General features: G+C 37.3%; 1 protein-coding gene across 1 annotated transcript in view; it reads left to right on the top strand.

The window, feature by feature from the left end:
* The window catches only part of BNC1 (basonuclin 1), a 71,851-nt gene that overhangs the window by 2,371 nt on the left and 55,327 nt on the right, over positions 1-14,153 (top strand). The gene's annotated exons all lie outside the window — the stretch shown is intronic.

The following is a 14,153-nucleotide window of genomic DNA, read 5'->3' as shown; positions in this document are numbered from 1 at the left end:
AGTGGAAACTGTATGTGGAACTCCTGGTGTCTTACAATCGGTTAGCCTAAGATCACAGGAAATTGGGCCAAGCTCAGAAGCAGATCCTCCAGCCAACAGCTCTGCTTTCTGCACCAGGTCCTGATTTTGTCTGCTGATTTTTTTCTTATTTTTTTAAATCGTGTTTTTTCTTTAGTACTCTTGTCATAAATGCATCAGATGCATAGTTAATGGAAGGAGCTCCTTCCACCATAAAACAGCACACTATTCCAGGCCTGTTCACCTGAATTTGGTCTCTGTAGCTTGAACCATTTAATGGGGGAACATCTATATCCTGAAACGCACAGCTTGGTAAGTAAATAATGTGATGCAGGATTATATAAAACTTATCCATTAAGTATAGCTTTTTGCTAGGAAGAAAGACAGCAAGAGAAAATGTTTAAAATTAAGAGAAAACTGTCATTCTGACTCTTTAAGTTCAATCTCTGCCTAATAAAAACTTCAACCCCCCTTTTTAATTATAAAAGGTTGTTTACTGTCTCATATAGTATTTGAAGAGCTTTGTACACTGCTCTGAAGTACTTACTGAAGTATTTTAGTTTGCAAAGTCAATATAGTTTATTTGGATGGTATGTCATTAATCTGGCTTTGGAATAGCCTGGAAAAGTTGAGCACTGGCAAGTATATATATATTATTTATATATATATTAAAACAAACAAAAAAAATATTGCCTTTGTACTTCTTGAGCAAGTTCTGACACACGTAAGTGACAACACACTGGAGGCTGTGTTTGAAAATGAGCATCAAAATGTTTAGTGACAAATCTAAGCCAGAAGTCAGTGTCCCTATTTTCACCTTTGCTTTCCTAGTGTTGTTCCAAGCAGGACTTTTACCTATTTTTCTCTGCAGAATGCACTGAAAAAAATCAATACTGCACCTTTGTGCTAAAACCTAGGTCAGTTTCTGCCAGCCACTTGTTCGGCTGTTTCTACTTAAATCCTGTTTGTGATAATTCTTTTTTAAAAAACTGTGTTATGGTTGTGTTTAGATTCTGTCTATACAAACACTTGTAGTTCAAAGCCCTCAATAACATTACCATTTCTTTTATTCTAGTTCAGAAAAGTGTCTTGTCACTCAGAAAATTGATTCTCACAGTTGATCTTTAATTCATCTTAATGTGCATAGAATTTCTCTTTATATATTCTGTAGCCATTGTTTTAAGTACAATCATACTTATTTATAAATTAGTACATCGTTATTTAGGGGTACAGACTATTTAGGGGTTGGTGATATACTTTAATTTTTTTAGGTCTATGCCATATTGCTTCAGACTTCCGAAGTCGGGTCTATGGTGTAAGACTGGAACCAAATGTTACTTCCTAGTGAAAAGTAATGTATGATACATGAAGTGTCAGGCAATTCATCAGGAGTAAGGAGGAGATGGCCCTAAGGCAAACAGTTTGCTCTTTAGAATATAATGGTTACTTAACCCTTTAGCTCATACAGCACATGTATAAAGAATAAAACGGGGTGGGGGGGGAAGGGAAGATACTGGTGCAAACCATACAGTGATATATTAGTTCTCTGTCTTGAAATGTTGGTAAATGAGAGTATGCCCTTAGCCCATAAGTGTTGGTATTTATGAGCATTTAATTTAAATTATAAAAACTGCATCTGAGTTTGTTTCTTGTGAACAGTGGATAGTTACTGCAAGTGTTTTTGTCATTATTAGTGGCATGTTCCACAAATGAAAAATAGTTGCAGGCATGTTAAGTTTTTCAGACCAAGTTCAAAGCTGATTATTGTATGTTTATTTTCAACTAGAGCTGAAATAACTGTTACTTTCTTTGTAATTTCTTCCACAAATGATGGAAACCTGAAAGGTATTTTTTCTGAGTGTTTAAAGAAGTACTGATGTTCCATGTGAATCCCAGCCCACTGGAAAGCAAATCAGAAGTAGTTTTAGGAAGTAAAATATTCACAGACACATTTTTCAATAGTGCTAGCCTTGCAATATTTTCTACCATGTTATTTTTTATGAAAAGCCACATACAAGCTGGAGAGGTGAACACATCTTGTACAGGAGAGACAAACAAAATTGCTAGATAACTACTTTTAAATCCACAAAATAAACTAGGTGAAGAATAGGGGCTGGTCTTGCTCTGAAGGCTGTGACCACTTCCTCCTTTATATCCACAGATACTTCTACCTGCAATACTGTACAGACAACCTTGGATACAGTTCACATTTATTATTGTTATTTTAAAATTAAATTTAGTCTATTATTTTATGTTAAGTGGCATGCATTAATATTGGCTGATGGCTTTTCAGCTGCTGTTTACTTAATGTTGGTTCATAATGTGCTTCTAGGAATCAGTAGTTTTATTTTGTTACATTTTTTTCCTTTGGTACAATATTTATGGAGAAAAATTGTCTTTAACAGCCTTGCTCTTTACATGGCTTCTGTTTTTGTTTTAAAGTAGCTGTCTAAGACCCTGACTGAACAAAGTACTTAAGCACATGTTCAACTTTAAGCCCAGGGACTGTTCACAAACTTAGAAGTTGCATGCAAATTTATGTCCCTGGGGCTGTATCAGACTCAGAGAAACAGTTGTAGAGTTTACTGTACGGATTTTGGATTAGAAATCCTGTTGATTTAAGGTCTGAATAGTCTTGTTTCGCTGAAGGGCAGTTAATGGGCATTCTTATTCCAAAAAGGTAAAGCAGCTTCCTAGGTCTGTAAAAGTGAACTTAAAATTGTTTTGAAATTTTTACTGTGTCATTTCTGATAAACGTGTGGGACCACAGCATGGTATGAAAGAAGGAATGCTGTAAAACACTAACTCTTAACCTCTAATTCCTGTCTTTAAGAAAGTACAAGGAATAATTTGCCTCATTATCACTGATAGCTCCCTTTTAATTAGTCAAAGTTTTATTAAGCTTGATCAAGGTGTGTGTTGTTTTTTTCACCTCTTTCTACAAAAAGAGTAGAAAGAGCAATTACTTTTAATAAAGGTTCAGCTCAAACCCCTTAGTTGATCCTGAAGGGGTTAATCCTGCAGAACCCTTCAAGACATCTGGTAGAAGCTGTGGGTGTTGGGTGTGGCAGATCCCAGGGCCGTACCAGTCTCTACAAGGGAGCTGTCATCCTTGTTGATTTATTCTTCCCTAATGTCACGGGGTATGGATGTTGAAACTGTGGCTAGAATGTGAAATACGAAAAACATGAAGATTATGATTTAGTGTCTGGGGAGGCTCATTGTTGGCCTCTGTTCACAAGTTGTGAGCGTTGGAGGTAGCTTGACACAGGTTACAAAATCTGGTATGTAGCACAGAAAAAAAAAAAGGCAAGAGTATTTTGGCGTTTGGAGCTCCTACATGTGTTAGTGCACAAAAATGAGTGACAGCACCAATTAAATCAAAGACTGCACTGGTGATATATTACATTGGAGGCACATGGACAGTGCTTGGAAATAACAGTTAAATGTACTTTCTGGTCCTTCAGACATAAATATAATGGGTACAATAGATGAAGAAAGTAGGGAATTCACTGTATTTACCAAAAACAGTTTGGATAGTTGACTGGTACTTTAACATGACTCAGATGTAAGCCGGTTATGTTCATGATTTAGCATTTTTTTTAATCTGGTGTTTATAGAAGCTAAGGTTTAGTATAGATTTACAAGCATTTTTTTCATAATGAAATAATCTTTATTCTTTACTGTCTTCTATCCTGATACAGGTAAATATTCAATAATTACAGTAATTGGAACAAAATGAGTACCATAATTTTTTGTCAAAGAATCCCCATATAATAAATGTTAACTAAGTGAAACAAGTTGGTTGTTTCTTTGACAGGATGAATTAAATTGTCTCTAGAAGCTATATTTATTATTCGTATTGGGAACAACTTCCTGAACATTGGTTTTCTCAGTATTCTTGATTTTCTGTCAGGAAATAAGTTCAGGCATAACCCCAACATGCAAAAGCTTAGTACAAAAGCAGTGGTCCCATTAATAGCATAAAGTTGTTTTTTCTGCTTCACTATATCAATAAATGTGATAGTGCTTTCATGATGGCAGCATAGATATGTAGTCATAAGAGCTGTTGGTGCTTATGTATCAATGTCATGTGTAGTACCTAAACATTTTCTGATATAGCATGATATATATCAAGTCTTACAGGTGGAGTTGTAATCTTTTGGGCATATGTATATTATTTGGATGATAATGCCATTGTTTTCATTAGAAGTTACGTATTTTCAAAGTCAATTAAAACTGCTCTCTACAATGCAATTTTCTCAAATACTGATTGCTATAAAAATATAAGAGCTCAGAGCACAGTTTGGTTTCTGTGCTTGAATAAGTTCTAACTTACCCAGTTGATGCTGAAATTGGAGCATGATTCATAATAAATACGTTCGAAATCGGGGAAACGTATTTTGGTAGATTCAGTTATGAATGACATGCCTGGGAATAAAAGGTGTTTGTGCTGAAGTCAGGAATGCTGTTTTTTAGTTTGTATCCTACCTTCCTTACCATTATAGCAAAACTCGTATTGACTGTGAAGCAAGAGCAGTACTAAATCCTTACTGAGGAAAAAACATAATTAGGTTCTTAAAATATTATGTTTAATATATAAAACAATATGCTTAAACCTGTATTTCTATGATTTTTCCTGTTTGGTGTTGTTCGGGGTTTTTTTTGTGATCTGATTTGTTGAGTTTGCAATTACTCTAAAGTAAAAAATTGGTGGTGTGCTTCTATGGAGGTGTTTAAACTGGGAATTTTTTTTGCCAGACACAGTTGCTCACACTGACAGCTGGGTAGTTCTGTTCATCTTAACACACATGGATGTATGATAAAAATGCTACAAATCAGTTTATACACTCGGGAACATCTGTGAAACTACTGTTCTTGGAGATGCTTTGTCAAAAGTGTTTAGAAATGTTTAGTAATTCCTGAGATTTAGGATAGGATTGTGTTTTGAAACATTGCTGACATTATCATGTTCCCGAAAATGTTCTGCAGCTAAATTGTACTAGAATTCAACATTAACCTGCTTTAAATCAGTGAAGTAGCTGCTTTTTTGGTACCTTTTTTTGTACACCAATCTGTCTTAGCCTCACTTTATATTAATTTTGCACAGGTCTAGGTGATATACCTGATGCAATAGAAGCTAAAGACCAATGAAGACTTGGGTACTAACATATGTATTACTCAGTGGATTATCTTTATGATTATCTTTGCTGTCTGAATCTTGTTTGGATTGCCAGGCCATTTGATTTCGGTTATATTTGTTGGAATCTCTGTATAATCTTATCTTTGTCTTCTTGTGTTCTCATATAGTACCAACTGAGCTCATATGCCGTACCTGTCTGAAGTAGTCTGAATAGTGGAATATGGAGCCAATAAAATTTTATTTAAACAGCATACCAGTAGTAAAAATGAAAAGGAAAAAAATATAAATCCCCCAAACAAAAAAACAGAGGATCACAATATCATAGGTATTCTCTTTCAAAATTACGTAGATCTGGGCTAGTCAGGGTATCTGTAGGGAGCCTGAAGCCAGAGAAAATGGCTCAGCCAAGGCTAAATAAAATAAAATAAACCAAGCAAACAAAAATCGCACCAAAACCATGGATTCATTATATATGTATAAAACAGGAAATTAACAAAGTGATTAAATGTGAGATCACACAATGATGTGCTAATAAATAATGTCAGCCTACCCAGCATTTTTCATAAACATGGTTCTTTTATAAGAACATAAAAATCAGCTTTTTTCATAAACAACACCTTTGTTGTTGTTGTTATCCTGCACCCTGCTATGCACATTAAAGTTAAAGGTTTGAGAAAGCACATACCAGCAGAGTTCTTCTGCTTCCTTTGGAGCCTTCACAGTTAAGTGTGTGACTGGAAATACCATGTGTTACTGTGCTTACGAATTCTGTTACTCATGTCTTGTCATGAACAGGCAGTGGCCCCTTTTAATGTCCAGAGTGTTTTCCAGTAAGTATAGATATGGGTGTCTAGCAATCAGGCTAGTCTGCTGTTTTGCATCACACCTGCCTGCAAAAATGAGATCAGCTTCTTTTCCATTTATGAATGCTTTCATGTAGGAGGTATGTTGGAACAAGCTAAAAGTTGTCATAGAGCAGAAGGATCATTCCTTCCAGCTGTAGAGAGCCCATGTCCTGGTGGTTTGAAAGGCCCTTTTAATTACAGGAAAGGATTTAGGCACACAAATAAATTCAAACATGTTGGAAGTTGGTTTTCCAAAAATCTTTGCATCTTTCCAAAATGGCCTCTTTCCAAAGTGAGTGCAGCACTTGAGGAAATTTAGTGTATTTTTTAAGAGCTCTGTTTCAGATAATAAGAACAAATAATTGGAAGTATGCATTTTTAAACCATATTCCACTGGGTTGTTTGTATCCACTTAGTTTGCTGTCTACCTTACAAACTGATAATGAAGAATCTAGACCTAAATTGAGGGTGTATTCATTATTAAACCTATCTTTTTTTAAAAGAGAGTGACAGATACGGAAACTTCAGTAGGATGCAAGCAGAAAAGAGTTTCTTTGTTGGCAAAACTATTGCACACTTTTCTAAATCTTCCTCCACAAAGTGAAGCAGGTTTATTTCTGCAAGAAAAGGAAAGGCTTTTTTAGAGCATAGTTTGCTTTATGCAAATCCTATTCCAGGCCGTGAATATTTTTTCTGGCCCTGAATAGGCTTTCGATCATTGGAGTCTTAAGAAATTAATCCTGTTTGGTTTATTCATCCTTTCTAAAGATGTGTTTGAATCACATGCTTAATTTGGAACATCCAGTTATTATTATTTTTTATAATGGTGCTAAAAACAACTTGTTTTGTTGTTGTTTAGATTACGTCTGTGGGAAAATATACAGGAAAGTATAATATAGAGCCTACTTCAAGTCTAAACATGACTGCTAACGTATATACAATTAAATGAAACACCTTCAAGATTTGAATCTAACCTGTCAGTTAGTTGCCACATTACAATAACTTAAAATCCATAGGCTCTTCTTGAGCCAATTACTATTAATAATCAAGAATTTGATGTGAATTTAAGCTTAGCGTGTTATCTTTGTTGGTTTTATATATATAATTTTAAGATGCATGTTCATGATAACTGAGAATTCAGTATATTTTATGGAATAACATTTCTGTCTTAAGTGCTGGCTTTTGGGAACTTCTGGCAGGCCATGACATTCTTGACCGCTGTGATAAGATTCAGACTGGAAAGTACTTACTCAAACTGGACCTGTTCCTCCATTAAATCCGTGGAATGATTCCTATGAGTAGCTGTTCAGCAGTGTGGATAAGAGATTCACAACCTGTCTGAAAAACCACATGCATATTTTCCAAGAGTGTTACACATTAGCTTCTGTTAGGTCAAGCAGTTGCTTTCTGTGTAGCTAAGTCCTCTTCAGTGTAAAGTAAATACGGTATTCTTTGCTTTCTGTCCTAAATATTAGGTAGGATTTCTGTCTGCTGCTAAACAGATTTCATTCTGCACCCAGATGTAGCTGTATTTCAATGAAGAGCGAAATGATCCTTGAATATCTCTTTCCTCACTTGCCATGGAAGCAGGCGGGGGCCGAGGGGGGGTTAATGAATTGGTTGTAAAGGAGTTTGCAGTGCTTACATGAAGTGTGCTGCTACGGAAGTATGAAGTTATTTACTTTCAAGATTAATAGTTCTTTAAGAGATGGTTTAAACAGTCTGGCTAATACACAAGATGTTAAGTCTCTAAAAAGTCATTGTACATATCATTTGAAATGGCATAACCCCTCCCTCCATCCTAAGTTTATAGCAATAATAAGCTTTGCAGATGCTTTTCCTGGGAATTAAGGACCAGCTGGGGTAAACAGACCTCAAACTATCCTCTTAGCCAGTCATTAATCTTCAGGGAAAGCCTGTGCTTTGATCATTATTGCTAAAATATGCCTAGTGCAGCCTGGTATTACATGCCAGTAAAAGCAAAAGAGTGTTTTGCCAAAACATGAACATTCTCTTGTTTTTCAGGCAGCCCTCTGTCTTGGACTCATTTTTCATGTGTGTAAGCTTGCTGGTGTATATGTGCACACATACAAACAGACATGAGGGGATCAGTTTACAAGTTGAATTATTAATTCTAAGTGTATACCACTGAAAATTAAGTAGGGTTTCTGACTCAATACTATTGTATTGAACAGCCTTTTAGTTAGCTTTGGTTCTTTTGAGAACTTCTGAAAAGTTTTGGATGAGGTAACTTTGCTGTTCAAAATTGGTAAGAAAAATTTTATCCATTAATGACCTTATGGAGACCTACTTTAAATTATGCCAGTGGGTCTCACTGAGGATCAAAAAGAGTTGGGAACTGTGCAACATATTGCACCCCAGCCTGGCCTTTCCTGGTGCAACTAGTTGACTGAGGAATATGTGCTGGTGATATTGGTGATCTAAGTTAAAAAGCTGACAGATTTCCCAAACCACTTTTTTTTTCTTATCTTTTTGGTTGGGCCTTGTTGCTGTGCAGTGACTTCCAGTAAATAATCACAGTTTTTAGAATTCATACGTAGTACACTATTTCTGCGTGTAGGTCACAGAGTTGTAAGTCCAGCAAGCAGTCTTCCTGAACTTCCCAGCTTTAGTTTTCCTAAACTGTTGTAAATACATTAATCACTGTGCTTCCCCAGTTAGCTTACTGTGTGTTGTGTTAGACAATGAGTGTCTTCTGGCCAAGAGCTAATAAGAAAACAACGTGTATTTCAGATGTTTGCAGGTTTTTGCAAAATTATCTGTTACTTGCCCATATTTTGTCAACCTAAACCTAGATTAAGGAAGTTATTCAATGTTTGTACTGTTAAAATGGTTAAGTTTCACTTAACCACAATTCTTGGTGAATTTCTATAAACAGTCCTGAATTTGAGACAATATTGGTATTTTTGGAAGGAAGAAAATTCCCCTAATTGCCTTTTGTAGCAATGCTCAATTTATTGAGCAGAGGGGGATTACTTTTTATTTTCTTCTGCATTCTCAGTCAGAAGTAGAGATTGCTTGGTGGGTGCCCTGTTGCATGAGGTGTCAGGCACTGTAGCAACCTAAAAGAAGGTGCAGACAGGCTTGTGGAGTTTACCATTTAATTGTATTGAATAGATCCAGAAGAGAACTGTTTTACAACCTGTGTCCTTTGCCCTAAAAGAGACTTTTGGATATTCCCTGCTACTGCCAGAGTTGATTCTCTTTGTTCTGTGTCCCCTAAGGGGAATCATCAAAGTAGCAAGAGAAGGAAATAATTCCTGTATCTTCTTGCCAACAGCATTTTCCCTATTTTACTATAAATTAGCACCATGGAGGAAGTGAAGAGGGGGGTAAAATGCTGCAGATCCTTAAACACCCTGAGCAAAAATCTCTGCTGTTGCAGTTTGAAGCTCAAGGTTGCCTTTGAGAGCCCTGATGGACCTTCTTGCAAGAACTGGGCAGCTGGAATGAAGAGGGCTTTGGCTGGTAGAGGGCTGGGTATAATCAATTCCTCTATGGTGTGAGCAAAGATAAAAGTACATTATATACAGCATATATAATGTAGTTTTTTACATGTTTAAATACATATTTAAATGGCTAATTGCTATTAGCTGCAGCAGGCAGAATCTAGTAGCACTTCAGTTGCTACCAAGTGCAGTTGCCTATGTGATTTTTTCATTATTGTATGAAAAGAATATTTTGGAAAACATCAGTCTAGATACAGTTGCTTCATCTTCTGTCTCGTTTTGTTGAGGTTTTTTTTACAACCCCCCTCTCCTGAAAGTACAAAGCAATAAATAGCTAGGCTCAGTGCTCTGTCAAACTAGGTTTTTTGACCTTTCCATTTATTGGTATACCTTTAACCTTGCAGGTTTCTGACAGTCTTTCTGCTTGGTGCCGTTTTTTCTCTGGTATGAGAGAAACTGCTGCTAAAGTAAGGCAGTGATTCTATTTTCTGAACAGTTCTCATGCTGTCTCTCATATATTAAGGGAGTGTTTAATTGAAATTATCAGTTGTGATTTATCCCTTTGCATTTCAGCTCAGGCTGACTACTTCCCGTTTAAAAACTTGATGCTTCTGTGCCATGGCAGTCTGTGCAGGCTATTGGTGCTTAACTAACTTCTCTGCCTCTGTAGGAACTTCAGCTAGAGTAGGTTGGTAAATCAAGGTGTCTGATGTAAATTCATTACAAAAGCTGCATCATTATTGTTTAGCCTGTTCTCAGCATCTCCTTGCAGTTACTTTGGTTTCCTTAATAGGTAGTCATCCTTGGATGTCTCCTGCCTGGAAAGGCATTTTAAAATTCCTGTCTGTTTCCTGTGCTGCAGGAAAACTGCCTGCACGTTCTCCAATCCCACAGAACCATTGCCAGCATTTTTCTTTTGCTCCCTAGCAACTGCCAATTTGGCAAAAATGAATGTGTGGGACCTGGAACTTTCTAAGCTGCAAGAGATGCAGAAACAAGGGCCTGTTTGTATTGCATGGATGTGTTTTATAGTTGTTTCAATAGCAAAGAGGTGTCGGCATCACCAGCCTGCCAGCGTGAGAGATCAAGGAATAAATTTTCAGGGCAAAAGATATCCCTCTTCTGTAAGAGGTGTTTGTAGAAGAAGGCAAAGACAGTGTGAAGAAACCACTGCTACGTGGTGTGTGGTACCATTCCTCTGTTTAACTCATGGTCTTCAGCCTTGGACAGTATGCCCACACTGCAGTCAGGAGTGTGAATGCAAATTTAACTGGGATGGTTTTAAAGAACTGTCTTTAGATACAGTGTTTTCAGCAAAGAGCTCTCGGCAAGATAATCATCTTAGTATAAAACTGCCTGCTCACTGGAGTTTTTCAGCCCACACTGAGCTTTGTGCATCTTCCATTACATTATTTTTGGTTTAAACTTGGTCTGAGGCATGTCGACACTAGCTACCAATACCATGGACTACAGCGTGCATGTAAAAACTGTCACACTTCTGGCTCATCCCTTGCTCAAGTGAGGGAAGCTTTCTCTCCAGTTGTCTTGTGTGGTCTTTGCCCTACTTTTTCACTGTAAAAGGAGGTGGTTTGTTCCTCCCTCCTTAAAATTGCACTGCCTCTTTGTGATCTACCCAATTCCAGTTATAAAATTGCTTGGTGCTTGTTTAAAAAATGAAAAAAAAGCAGCAAAAACTATTGGGATTCTGTTTTCCTTATTCTCCCTCTCTACTTGCATTATCTGCAGTCACGCTTCTCCATAGTATTTCTGATAGGAACCAGGAAGCAACTTGTTTTGCACTGGGAATTCATAACTGCATGGGGTTGTTTGGTTTGGTTTGGTTTTTTCCTTCATGTTTTGTCTCTTCAAGCACATTTAAATTCTAATATTTGAAGCACCTGATGAATATTTTCTGAATGTTAGCAACAAGTTTTCCCCGAAGTGAGACTTTGTACAAAAAATTTCAGCCTGCAGCAGCTTTTCTTTTTAATCTGAAGTTTTAGTAAACCCTCAAAAATCGGTTTTATAATTGAAATGAGAGCACAACTGTAATTGTACCACCTCCATAACCAGAAACATACATTACTGCAATTTTTAATAATAAAATTAATTCCTAATATGTTAGGCAGTGGACTTTATGCCTCCTGAAGTTTTCTAAATTTTAATAAATTTAGGATAAATTTTATAAATGTTGTATTTTCATAAACATCTAAAAATTCTAATTTGCAGCCTAGAGAATGGATAAGCTACCTCTCCAGTTGGTGTAAACTGGTGTGATCCAAACTAGAGGCAGTGATATTGTACAGATTAGCCTGAGGTGACAGAGCAGCATAATTTTAAAAGTGTGAGTTTGTGACACGTAGGGACTTCATGTTTTCTCAGGTGAAATAGCTGGGTACATTGGATTAGGGGATTTTCTGTACAGTAATACTGAAAGCAGCTGAAATTTCCAAGTCCCATTTTGTTCTACAAAACATCTCTTTAGTAAAGAAAATAAGGCAGCTTTTTTCACCACACCTGATGAAAAACCTTGTATTTTCTGTGAGTTGTTGAATTGAAGAGAAACAAAACTCCTCTTTAAGAATTTGTATCATCATCTTAAATCAGACTTAAGTGGCCTGAGCTGCTGAGTGCTCCCTAGGACACTGTAACCTGCTGGTCAGAATCTCTGTTGTATTGTGACAGATACAGAGAGGCAAGAGAAACCAGTGTCCTCTTCTCATGAATGTGATACACGTTAGCATATGAGTATGTAGGTCTTTATATAATCACCTGTAATTTTCTGTGGTGTGACACATCTAGCCTTGGGACTCCAGGTCTTTGGCAGGAACATAATTGCATATTATATACTCTTTGTTATTTTCAGTTGTCAGGAGTGACAACTGGAGCAAAGTATCACAACAGTCGTATCCTAACAAGTGGGGTAGGAGGTAGGACATACTTAGAAATGGCTTGTATTCAGTTCAGCAGCCAGAATCTGAGGCCTTGAGAGCATATTAGGGATCTCTGCACTGACAGTTCTCATTTAGCTGATATTCTAACCAGGCTAGAAGAAATGGACAATCTTTCACACCTTGCCAGGACTACTGATGTTTGTCTCAGGACTTCTTTCAGTTGCTATATACCTTCTTTACCACTGTCAGCAAAATTTCTGCTGCCAGTGCTTCCAGTTTGAGGAGCAAGGTGCAGACAAACCCAGGCTTGACCCTACAGGAAGCCAGCACAGGTCTAGCAGAGGTTTTTGTTTGAGTTGTGCATGCACAACAGAAGGTGCCCACTACAACAACTACTGTTACCTGGTGATGTGCATGCCATGCCCTGCCTCTCCATCGTTTTTTTGAGAGATTTGCCAATGACACAATGGCACAGTGCCTTGTTAAGCAGTTGGATACCCCCTCTCCCTCTGACAGAAGGGAAACTGAAGGGTGAGTTTTTTTAGAAGATAAATGGGGGCCCTGTCTTGGAAGGATCTCGTCTGGCCCAGGCTGAGGTCAGCCTGTGTGGAAACTCTAACTGCAAATACTTGTCCTGCCTTTGTTGTATGGATTGATAAACATTTAGTCATTTAATGTCTGTTAATCTAAGACACCTCAACAAGTATCCCCTTAATAGTGCACATAAATGACAGTATAAATTAATGTACTTAGTGCTTCAGGCAAACTGGCAAGTATTTAATAGTTTAACTGCACAATTATGAATTGAATATTGCATTGCTTAACATTCCTTAATAGCTATTCCTTCTGTGTGAGTCCTGCCCCTCAGATCAAATAGCTCGATACTCCCACTATAGTCCCTAGGGGAATTGTTCAGATCATGTTTGATTCTCCCTTGAAGAGTCAGAGTAAGGGTGGGGGTGGGCACATGACAGAAATCACTGTAAATGTACCAGTCTGCATCACTTCCACCAGCAGTTCTCACTGGTGTTATCTCTGACGCTCAGGCTTTTTTGTATCCAGCATGCAACATCATGAGTAATAATCTGTTGTTAACACGCTGTCCATCAGAAATGTTTACTCACAGAGTGACAGCTAACACATCTGGTCTACATACTGCCTTTGATCTGAAATACCAGACTTGCTCTACTGTAACAATGACAAAACCATGCCATGGTTGTGCAGTTCAAAGCATAAAATGTAAGGACTATATAGATGTCTGATTTCATTTAAAGTATTTCTATAAATATAATTCTGTTGGTTATTACAAAATGTGTATTTTAAAACATTGTATAAAATTAAGAATAAAATCTGCAACAGACTTCAGTGTTCACTTCAGTGCACATGTTTACAGCATGATTAGTACTAGTTCAAAGTTAGAAAAATAATTCCTGAACTAGGTTTTAGAAGTTTACTGTTTAGTGAATGCACTGCACAGTAGCAGCATAAAACATAGTCTTTCTTACTACTTGTAATAAAGGCCCTCTGTTAAACTACTCAGTTTTGAAGCCAAGGTATCTCCATTGTCATCAAAGCTTCATATTCATGTAAATCCAGAACTGAGTGGTGGTGTGTTCACGCTTGATTGCCAATTAGGCTTTTTGGACGCAGGCTATCTTCTGGATGTGCACAGGGTGTCCATGTGCAAGGAATACTGCATCTGTCCCCTCCTGTTTTCCTTTCCTTGTGCCTTTTGGATCCAAAAGGGAACATCAGCTTAGCCTCAGCCTGCCTGAGTCCCTGG

This window comes from Apus apus, chromosome 10 (genome assembly GCF_020740795.1).
Source record: "Apus apus isolate bApuApu2 chromosome 10, bApuApu2.pri.cur, whole genome shotgun sequence".
Lineage (NCBI taxonomy): Eukaryota > Metazoa > Chordata > Aves > Apodiformes > Apodidae > Apus > Apus apus.
This window is presented reverse-complemented; position numbering and strand designations above follow the sequence as displayed.